Raw genomic sequence first — 12,027 nt, 5'->3', positions numbered from 1 at the left:
TTACCTTTTTTTTAGATATATGATATTGTTTGGCTGTGTCCCCACCCAAATCTCATCTTGAATTCCCACATGTTATGGGAGGTGCCCAGTGGGAGGTAATAAAATCACGGGGTCAGGTCTTTCCCATGCTGTTCTCATGATGGTGAATAAGTCTCAGAAGATCAGATGGATTTTAAAACGGAAATTTCCCTGCACAAGCTCTCTTTGCCTGCTGTCATCCACAAAGATGTGACTTGCTCCTCCTTGCCTTCCACCACGACTATGAGGCCTCTCCAGCCATGTGGAACTGTAAGTCCAATAAATCGCTTTCTTTTGTAAATTGCCCAGTCTCAGGTACGTCTTCATCAGCAGTGTGAAAATGAACGAATACAGTATATGTTACAATTTTTTTTCCAGGCTGCCATTTTATTCTGCAGTGAGGGTGTTTTGTTGGTTTGTTGTTAACTATGTAAGAGTTTTACAAAATTTTACAAAGTTTTAAGGAAGACTTATCTTTTGCAGATTCTTTGATTTGTTTCTTGTTTAGAAAACATTTCTGTCCTCAAAGATTATAAATATATTCCCATTGTCATTTTCTACAATTAGAGTTTTATCTTTAGATTTTCTAGATTTTATGGAATTTTATTTTTTTGTGCCTCATGTGAGTTAGAAATTTTATTTTCCCCTAAATGTATAGTCAATAGACACTAATAGTTTTTAAGTTACATTCTTGAAATCTTACTTTAGGTAGTATATTAGTCCATTCTCACATTGCTATAAAGAACTACTGGAGACTGGGTAATGTATAAAGAGGTTTAATTGGCTCACAGCTTCACAGGCTATATGAAAGCATGACTGGGGAGGCCTCAGGACACATAGTCATGGTGAAAGGGAAGCAGGCATGTCCTACATGGCTGGAGCAGGAGGAAGAAAAAGAAGGTGGAGTTGCTACACACTTTTAAATAACCAGATGTCATGAGAACTCACTATCATGAGAACAGCAAGGAGAAAATCTACCCCCAAGATCCAATCACCTCTCATCAAGCTCCTCCTCCAACACTGGGGATTAAATTCAATGTAAGATTTGGGCAGGGACACAAATCCAAATCATATGAGGTAGGTTTTTGTGACAGTCACTATGGGACTGAACAAACGAGGATGAATGCCACTTGTGACAGTTACTATGGGACTGAACGAAAGAGGATGAACACAGAAATGAAAACTTAAGACAAAAGAATCTGTTTAAAGAAGGAGTCGGGGGCTCCTAGTGAGCAAAGGCATTGAGCTTCCACAGCCTTCCATATTTATTGGGTAGAAAGAGCAGGGAGGAGGAGGTAACAATTGGTCAGCTGCTTGGTTGATCACAGGTTCACATTATTGCTAACAGGCTTCAGATGTGCCTAATCACAAGAAACACCTGCACCTAAGGCATGATTGCCCTCAGCACCCCCTGTGGACAGCAGACACAGTTTGTCAGTTTGCCAACATTCTGCATTTATGAGAACAGTTTGCTGTTTACTCATATAGCCTCCAGTGGCATACTGAGCTGATCATGACCCTCATTCTTTTGGCCTCCAATAGGTTTCCATTAGTTTTTTTGAAATATTGAATTTATCTCATCTGGCCTGTTATTTACTCAGATTGGGAAACACTAGTAAGACCATAAAATAATAAAAATAATACTACCCTTAGTATTCAACATTGACCTTAAGACCTATCACGAGTTTTTCTAGTAAAGAACATAATTTTATGCAACACCATTTTCCCTTTTTGCCAGATGTCTGCTATGACCAACAGCATTGAGTTTCCAGATGGCTAAGTGGGGGTAGTTAGGAGCTGTATTGGGTTGCTAGGGATGCCATAACAAAGTAATGCAGACTGGGGGATTAGAACAGAAATTTATTTCCTTACAATTCTGGAGGCTAGAAGTCTAAGACCAAAGTGTGGACAGGTTTGGTTTCTTCGGAGGCCTGTCTGTTTGTCTTGTAGATGACTATCTTCTCCCTGTGACTTTATATAGTCTTTCCTCTGTGTGTGTGTCTATGTCTCAATCTTTTCTTCTTACAAGAACACCAGTCACTCGATTAGGGCTTAGTCTACTGGTTTTATTTAATAAATATCTCTATAAAGATCCTACTTCCGAAAACAGTCACATTTGGAGGATTTGGGATTAGAACTTCAACATATAAATTTGTTATATGGACGCGATTCAGTCTGTAACAAAAGTATAGTTAGTGATGTTGACATAAAGCTATGCTAACTGGTCCACACAGGTACTGAGTCTGTTAATTTGGATTTATTGGCCCTACAGCTAATCTAGTTGCTCTCATACATTAGCATGCATCCTTTTTAGATGGAGGATTTACTAAATCAGATGGCTGGGCCCCACATCAGTGACTTAATTCAGTTGGTCTAGGGAGGGGCCAGATAATTTACATTTCTAACCGGGTCCCAGACAATGCTAATCTTAGGAACAGACTTTGAGAACGACTGGCCAAATCAACTAGGCTAAGCAGCTATATGGCATGATAAGAAATATGTAATAACCATGGAGATTTTTTTTTGAGACAGGTTCCACTCTGTTGCCCAGGCTGGAGTGTAGCGGTACAATCATGGCTCACTGCAGCCTCAACTTCCAGGGCTCAAGCCATCTCCCACCTCAGTCTCCTGAGCAGCTGGGTACAGGTGCACACCACCATGCCTAGCTAATTTTTAAAAAATTATTATTTATTTTTTGTAGAAACACATCTCACTGTATTACCCAAGACGGTTTCCTGCGCTTGAGCAATCCTCCCACCTTGGCCTCCCAAAATGCATGAGCCACCTTGCCCAGCCTCATGAAGCTTTTTGATAATGCAAAGTGGCTCCACTCTTTTAGTACTGGCAATTTTATCAGTTTCCTAAATTGTATTTTTTGCCTCAACACCAAACCGTTTAGACCTGAAAAATGTAAAAGCTGTCCAGAAAGGGACAAGAACATGAGATGATATCAATTGAAAGTAAAAAACGAAAAAAACAAAACACATAAGTGAGTCAAGGGTTAGCTGGTCTAAAATCTCTTATTGGTTTCAAAATGATTATTGTCATCATGTAGACAGGCAAAATTCCCATAGTCATCTCTGGGAATATTGCTTATATTTTATTATTCTAACCAAAGCTTTTCTTCTTTTTAAAAATTCCAGATCATTTGGATTAATTTTACATTTTCATTCTTACACTTTCAATGTTTATAATCTTCTTTGATCCTTGTATTTTCCACTCTTGTTTCAGTCCAGTTGGTCTTAAGATAATTTCCTACTCTAGTAAAATAAGTCTTTAATAAGTTGTTGGCTCTCCAGGGGATACTGGGCATTTATTTTCCAAATAAAATACAATGCTAATCCTTTTCTTCTGGAACAAGTAAATTATTATAATGGATTTTATTCAAAATAATTAGAATGACAGTTGAGAATAAATGAATCAAAACCAAATAAAAATACTTGGATGCAAAATGCCACTCCAAAGACATTACAAATACAGAGTCTTTTATGTAATTCCAGACAAATGGTATTTCAAAGGTAAGGAAAAACAGAAAAGCTAACAGCAGAAGCAAAAGTCCAGGCTATGCTTTTTCAAGACATAGTTCCATCCAGGAAAGTTTCTCTCCTTCCTAAGAAGAATATGTCATTGGCTCCTATGAGGTTTACAAAGAATATTAAACATAAACACAGATTAAAATGTTTTAATTAGTCACTTTAAATGTTATTGTTCTGAAATCTCCATGTAAAGTATCCTAATTCATAAAACTGGAACTATTCAAGGAGCTGAAAATGGCAATAGTATACCGTTTTTTGAAGATCGTGACATTTGTCATCACTTTACGATTTGGGTTTTATAAGATTAGTGATTTCCTCACAGAGCTACTCAAAAGAAAATATAAAACAGAGAGCTAAAAAGTGTCCTGAGAATTAAAGAAGCTAAAATTAGATGTATTACATAGTTATTTGCTTTCCAAACTGTGGTTAGGCAGATATTAAAATTGTGCTTTAGTGATGCTTTCAGTGATGTCTTAGGAAATAATGGCATTTTCCGTGAGGTAGAATGCTCCAGAAACTAGCTATGGCTCCTGAGGCTCTTACCCTTTTTCTGACTTGTGGCACACTTCTTCCAACCCTTATTAATCACACTAATCAGAAACTTGTGATACTCAGAAAAGGTTTTACAAGACCCCATGTGCCAATGCCCGGAGGTGCGATGGAGCTTAGAATTATGTGATGACGTGCTTTTGGGTTCTAATATAGTCCAACTGTAGAATCAACTGGCTTTTGCCTTCTGTGTTCCCTAGTCATGTTGTTAGCTCATCGTCTGTGCCTGTGAAGGTAGATAGCTAGTCCTCTACTGATTTAAGCTGATTTATGGCTTATGTCCTACTAACTTGTAAACATATTTCGAATCAGCTGACCCTTAGCAGAAGAATCTACCATGGATTGTAATTCAATTCAGAATTAAGACAGCAATTCATTCTGACCCAATGAGGCAACATCAACCACGGGCTGGCAGTGCTATCACTCACTTGTACATGTGTTAAGGAACTTTCCAGGTTCCTGGAGGAGGGTAAGTATGGGGAAAGATAGAGGGAAGGATTTTAATGTCTGTAGTCTCAGAAGAAAAACTTGCAGATTTCAAGAATAGAAGATGATCTGTCATCATATTACAACATTGCCTTTGGAAATAATTTAACTCTCATAAGTATTACTAGTAATTCTTTACAAGATTATAACCACCCCCTGAAATTCAACTTTCAATTGTAATTCTGAGTAAAGTTTGCAAGTAGGTAAGAGTGTCATTATCAAACTTTAAAATGTTGACTCCATCTGAAAAAAATGCCTGTGGTTAGACCTCTGCTTGACTAATGACATTTTTATTTAGAGACATAAGCTCTTTGCTCTAATAATTAAGAGATGGTAGATGGTTATTGAGTTCCAACATGTGAGCTTCTAATTTTGCTTCATTGCATTGGTCACTGCAGGCAGAGTATCATCATGCTTTAATTGATGTATAGCTGTCTGGGTGTTTTTTTTTCCCTATCTTTTCGTTCCCCTTAGGGTTACCACTGAGTTTTGAATTTTCTCCTAAAACATAATTTTGACTGTTGTACTTACCTGTTTTGAATTATTTTTATTCTTCATTGTCTACAGAATAAGATCCAAACTACTCAGCATGATAATCAAAGATCTTCAGTATCCTGTCTTTAGTGGATCCTTTCTGGAGAATCTAATCAGCCTATAAATCATCCTCCCCTCTCTGAGATTTCTGAGTCTTTCTGTTATGATCAGAGGTGTTTACCAGTAACTAGGTTTATACTCTGTGACTGCCTGGATTTGACCATGTTTACACCTCTTCATCAGCCATAAAAATAAGATTCTTTTGCCTGGAAGTTTTAGATTTGCAACCTTCACAATTATTTAATTTGATTCTTACTGTGGTATTATTGTATCAGAGTATTATTATGTCATTTTAAATAGACAAAAACACTATAGCTTGAAGAAACTATTTGCTGAAATCCCAGAGAGAGGATTAAAACGTCAGCCTCTTAAGATCCAGGCTACACTGCTGCCATGAAAGAAAAAAAAAAAACCTTAAAATATGGTGGTATAATTAAAGAGCCTAATTTATAGGTTGGACACTGGTACCATTATTAAGAATTCCATTTGTCTAATGTTATTTAAAAGTAACTGGGAAAGCCTAGCCAGAGCAATCAGTCAAGAGTAAGAAACAAGAGGCATCCACATAGAAAAAGAAGAAGTCAAACTATCTTTCTTCATAGATAATGATTTTATACCTAGAAAACCCTAAAGACTCTACCAAAAGCCTCCTAGAACTGATAAATGACTTCAGTAAAGTTTTAGGATACAAAATCAGTGTAAAAAAACCTAGCATTTCTGTACACCAATAATGTTTAAGCTGAAGGCCAAATTAAGAACATAATCCCATTTACAATAACCACACGCACAAAATAAATCACCTAGGAATACATCTAGCCGACGAGGTGAAATATCTCTATCAGGAGAACTACAAAACATGCTAAACGAAATCAAAGATGACACAAAGAAATGAAAAAAACATTCCATGCTCATGGATTGGACAAATCAATATCATTAAAATGGCCCTAATTGCCCAAAGCAATGTACAGATTCAACACTACCCCTATAAAACTACCAAAGTCTTTTTTCATAGAAATAGAAAATAACTATTATAAAATTCATATGGAACCAGAAAAAAGCCCAAATAGTCAAGTAATCTAAGTAGAAACAAGAAAGCCATAGGCATCACAGTACCTGACTTCAAATTATATTGTAAGGGTACAGAAATAAAAACAGGATTGTACTGGTTAAAAAAAAAAAAAAAAAAAAGACACACATAGACCAATGGAAAAAATAGAAACTCAAGAAATAAAGCTGCATATTTATAGCCATCTGATGTTTAACAAAGTCAACAAAAACAAGCAATGGGAAAAGGACACCATATTCAATAAATGGTCTTGGGTTAGCTGGCTAGTCAAAAGCAGAAGATTGAACCTGCATCCTTATCTTTCACCATATGCAAAAATTAACTCAAGATGGATTAAATATTTAAATATAAAACCTCAAACTACAAGAATCCTAGAAGAAAACCTAGGAGACACCATTCTGGACATAGGCCTTGGGAAAGAGTTTATGACTAAGTCCTCTAAAGCAATTACAACACAAACAAAAATTGACAAGTAGAAGCTAATTATATTAAAGAGCTCTGCAAAGCAAAATAAACTATCAGCAGAGTAAACAGATAACCTACAGAATGAGAGAAAATATTTGCAAACTATGCATCCAGCAAAGGTCTCATATCAAGAATCTATAAGGAACTTAAGGCAACAAACAAGAACCAAATAAACCCATTAAAAAAGAGCAAAGAACACGAACAGACATTTCTCAAAAGAAAACACACAAGCAACCAACAAACATGAAAAAATGCTCTATATCACTAATCATCAGAGAAATGCAAATCAAAACCACAATGAGATACCATTGCACACAAGTTAGAATAGGTGTTATTAGAAAGTCAAAAAACAACAGATGCTGGCAAGGGTGAAGAGAAAAGGAAATGCCTACATTACCAGATGGAAGGTCTTATCCGCGAGTTGTCCAGGTTCTTGGTGCATCCAACAAAGAGTTGAACAAAGTGCAAAAACAAGGCAACAAAAGAATGAAGCAATGAAAGAAGCATCATCAAAAGTGCAGATTTATCGAAATGAAAGTACACTCCAAAGAGTGGGAGCAGGCTTGAGCAAGCGGCTCAAGAGCTCCGATTACAATGTTCTTTAGGGTTTTCACTAAGCTAAAAGAATTTGGTAACACTCCTAAGTGCCCTTTAGAGGCCTCCAATTGGTTACACCCCATGAAGGATTGGCCAGTGACCAATCAGAGGCTAAGTAGAGACTTGGCCTGTGGTCAATCAGAGGCTGAAGTGGAAACTTCTGTCTTGTTATACAGGAGCAGCCTGTCTGCTGCCTAAATTCCTAGAACTAGATGTACCTGCTGTTCTTTTGATTCCACCTTAACCCCTGGTTATCCTAATTCTCTATTCTCCTACCTCACTTACGTATACACTGTTGGTGGGAATGTAAATTTGTTCAGCCCCTGTGGAAAGCAGTTTGGAGATTTTTCAAAGAACTTAGAACTATCATTCCATCCCCTGATCCCAATACTGAGTATATATCCAAAAGAAACCAAATCATACTACCAAAGGACACATGTGCTCATATGTTCATTGCAGCACAATTCACAATAGCAAATACCTGGAATCAATCTAGGTACCCATCAACAATGGATTTGATCAAGAAAATGTGGTACGTATACATCGCAGAATACTACATAACCATAAAAAATAACAAAATCATGTCATCTGCAGCACCATGGATGCAACTAGAGGCCATTATCCTAAGTAAATTAACACAGAAACAGAAAACCAAATACAAAATGTTATTGCTTATAAGTGGGAGCTAAACGATGGGTACCCATGGACGTAAAGATAGGAGTAATAGAAACTAGAGACTATTAGAAGGTGGGGGGAGGGAAGGGGGCCAAGGACCGAAAAGGTAACTGTTGGGTACTATGCACAGTACCTGGGCACCTGGGTGATGGGATCATTTGTAACCTATACTTCAGCATCACACAATATACCTAGGTAAATAAACTGCACATGTACCCCCTGAATCTACAATAAAAGTTAAAAAAAAAACATGTATTTTATGTTTAGTATACTACCCCAAATACTACTCATTAAATTTTTTGTCTTTCCAGAAATATGCCTAGCCACTTGTTTTATTTGTGACAGGGTCTCACTGGAGTTCAGTGGTGTGATCTTGGCTCACTGCAGCCAAGACCTCCCAGGCTTGACCTCCCAGGCTCAAGCAGTCCTCCCAGCTCAGCCTCCCGGGTAGCTGGGACTACAAGCACGTACCATCACGCCTCGCTAATTTTTGTATTTTTTTTGTAAAGATAGAGGTTTCACCATGTTGCCCAGGCTGGTCTCGAACTCCTGAGCTCAAGCCATCTGCCCCTCCCCAGCCTCCCAAAGTGTTGGGATTACAGTCATCAGCCACCACTCCCAGTCTCATATTAATTTTTATAAATGTTCTACGTGTGCTTTAGAAGAATGAACACTTTCACACAGTTGTATATAGGATTCTATCTTCACATAATAAATTAAGGATGTTAATTACTGTGTTTACAAAAATTTTAAGTATTTACAGGTGAAATCATATGCTGTCAGAATTTCCTTTAAAATACTCCAGTTCCAGGCTGGGCATGGTGGCTCACGCCTTTAATCCCAGCACTTTGGGAAGCTGAGGCGAGCAGATCACTTGAGGTCAGGAATTCAAGATCAGCCTAGCCAATATGGTGATACTCTGTCTCTACTAATAATACAATAATCAGCCAGGCATGGTGGGATTACACCTGTAATCCCAGCTACTCAGGAGGCTGAGGCAGGAGAATTGCTTGAACCTAGGAGGCAGAGGTCACAATGAGCTGAGATCACATCGTTGCACTCTAGCCTGGGTGACACAGCAAGACTCTGTCTCAAAAAAAAAAAAAAAAAAAAAAAAAAAAAAAAATCCAGTTCCTTTCACTCACCACCTCTACCCTCTGAAAAAAAATTGGGGAAATATCTGAAACAAGATTGCCGAAATGGATGGTAGCATGGTAATACTTAGAGGTTCATCATCATATGAGAGTTTCTCAAATTGTGGTCTCTTAACCATTAGCATCAACATTACTTGGGAACTTGCTAGAAGTGCATTGGATCCCACCTGACACCTACTAAATCAGAAACTCTGGGGACAGGACCCTGCAATCTGTGTTTTAACAAACTCTCCAGGTGATTCTGATGCATGCCAAAGTTTGAGAACCACTGTATTATACTATTCTCTCTATTTTAAACATTTTAAACATATTAAGTAAAAAAGTCAAGATAAATGTATATGCAAAAATATTCATTTCCAGTTCATAATTAGTTTTAAGAAATTTTTGAGCAATAAAGTCACTTGACATTATTAATGCAAGTGTACTTCTATACCAATTGCAAGAGGCAGCTGGGAAAGGGAGATATGGATATGTGTTTGTAAAAGGAAGAGGGGTGGGAAATATATTTTAAAAGTATACTCTATCCTAGTTATTGTACTAGGTGTAATTTCTTAATCCTCAAAAAAAAAAAAAAAAGCACAACACCATGAGACAAGTATTATTATCAGTATTTAACAATGAAACTGAAGAAAAGTGTCTTGTACATTTCTAAAAGGATTTTTACTTTTTAACTTTTCCCAAGATAGCAGATAAGAGGCGTTTAGTGTGCCTCAGTCACTTGGAAACAGCAAAATAGTGGGAAAACACCAACTTACATGGTTTGGCTATATCCCAACCCAGATCTCATCTTGAATTGTACTCCCATAATTCCCATGTGTTGTAGGAGGAACCTGATGGGAGATAATTGAATCATGGGGGCAGTTTCCCCCATACTGTTCTCCTGGTAGAATAAGTCTCATGAGATCTGATGGTTTTATCAGGGGTTTCTGCTTTTCCATCCTCCTCATTCTCTCTTTGCCTGCTGCCATTCATGTAAGATGGGAGTAGCTCCTCCTTGCCTTCCACCATGATTGTGAGGCTTCCCTAGCCACGTGAAACTGTAATTTCAGTTAAATCTCTTCCTTTTGTAAATTGCCCAGTCTTGGGTATGTCTATATCAGCAGCATGAAAACGGACTAATACACCAACTCTATTTGCTTTAATTAAAAAAAGAAAAAGGGAATTTACTAAAATAGCAAAGGATACCCCAGATCCTGGGGAGGTGACAGTTGATGAACAGCTCCCAGGACAGCATCAAGCTGATAAAAGTGAGTGAAGCTCCAGCATGAGCGAGGGGCAGAGGCTCCCTTTGTGACTCACCTTTCCACTAGGGATCCAAGCAACGCAGGCCAAGGGAGAGCACCTTGTTTCTCCAAAACCCTGGGAGTAATGTTGGGAGAGACTTGGAAATGCAGAGAGGGAAAGACACTGGGAAAACTGTAGACATTTTCCCAGATCCAGGACTTAAAGCAGGACACCAGTTTTCACCTGAGCTCATGCAAAGTCAGCCATTTTTTGGCAACCCAACAGTGTGGCCAAGCAAGCATTCCAGTCAGGTCAGAGATTGGAGCACTTACTGTGGAGTGGGACAGGACCCCACAGCCAGAATTGAGTGACAAATGTGGAAAGCATCCCAGCAGTAGGCACTGGAATTGGGCTCTCTTACATCACAGATCTGAAGTGGGAGGAGAGTTTCTGAAGCCATTATTTCTGCTAGATGGTGAGATCTGCAGCCAGGCTCAGCTTTGCATCCTGGAACCAGTCTGCATGTGTCATTGCTAGGTGCCCCAGCCCACTTTCCTGAGATCACGGTGCAGCAGCAATCTCTCTGTTCCACACACACCCAGGTGTACCTCCAGGTGCTTGGAGCACGCTCTCACCAGGATTAGCAGCCTGAGCTGCCCCTCCCTTCCTGTTCAGAAATCCTGGTGCAGTAACACACTGTCTGTTCCACGCATAGTAGGCCTCTGGTGCACCTGCCCTCCTGGAACAGGAAGTTGAGCTGCCATCCCCTACCCATGTAAAAAACTTGGTGTAGTGGCACTCCCTCCACTCTATACCCAGATATAACGTCAGGCATTTGGCACACCTGTTCCTGTAGATTAGGATCTTGGGCTACCTCTCCCTTCCCATGAAAATACCTTGTGGCAGTGGTTTCTCTGCTTCTTCCATTGGACGTATCAGCCAGGATGAGGTGCACCTGCTCCCCTAGAGTAGGCGTCTGAGCCACGCTTCCCATCCCCTGCAAAGACCTTATTGCAGCAGCAGTTTCCTCCTTGCCAGAGCAGGTTTCTAGGCATTTTGCACATGCACTAGCTTGGATTAGGAGCCTGGGCTACCCCTCTTTTTAGATGCAGAGATCTTGGTGCAGCAGAGTTTTCTCCTCTCAATGCCTAGAACTGTCTCCAGGCATTTGGAACACCCATTGTTTTAGATTAGAAGTTTAGGCTGCCCCATCATCCCCATGCAGGGAACTTGGTGCAGAGGATGTTTCTCAACTCCATGCCTAGGCACACGTCTGGGTGCTAGGTGGCTGTGCACTGGATCCCTTGGAGCTGGTATTTGTGCCTGCCACTGGGGGACTATGGGTGGGCCAACCTGGTCCAGCCCTGTCCAGCTTTGTCCCATTTTCCAGAGTTGAGCAGGGAGTCCAAGGCAGCAGAGCTTTTCTCTGCAAACAAGGACCAGGTATATACTCATCGGTATTGGCTACACAGCCAGGTCTTACCCAGAAAAGCCACCAACTGGCCTGCAGGTTGAAGGGTGCAGCACAATAGGAAATCTGCTAACACAAGTGCACAGCACTGTGGAATGACATAAGCTCCCTGGGACCACTGCCACCTCAGTCCGCTAGGAGGCATTGAGCCTGCTCACATGCCCAGTACATCACTACTGCAATCAACATTTG

This window comes from Macaca fascicularis, chromosome 1 (assembly GCF_037993035.2).
Source record: "Macaca fascicularis isolate 582-1 chromosome 1, T2T-MFA8v1.1".
NCBI classification, from domain to species: Eukaryota; Metazoa; Chordata; class Mammalia; order Primates; family Cercopithecidae; genus Macaca; species Macaca fascicularis.
The sequence above is the reverse complement of the archived record's forward strand: the minus strand, read 5'-3'. Positions refer to the sequence as shown.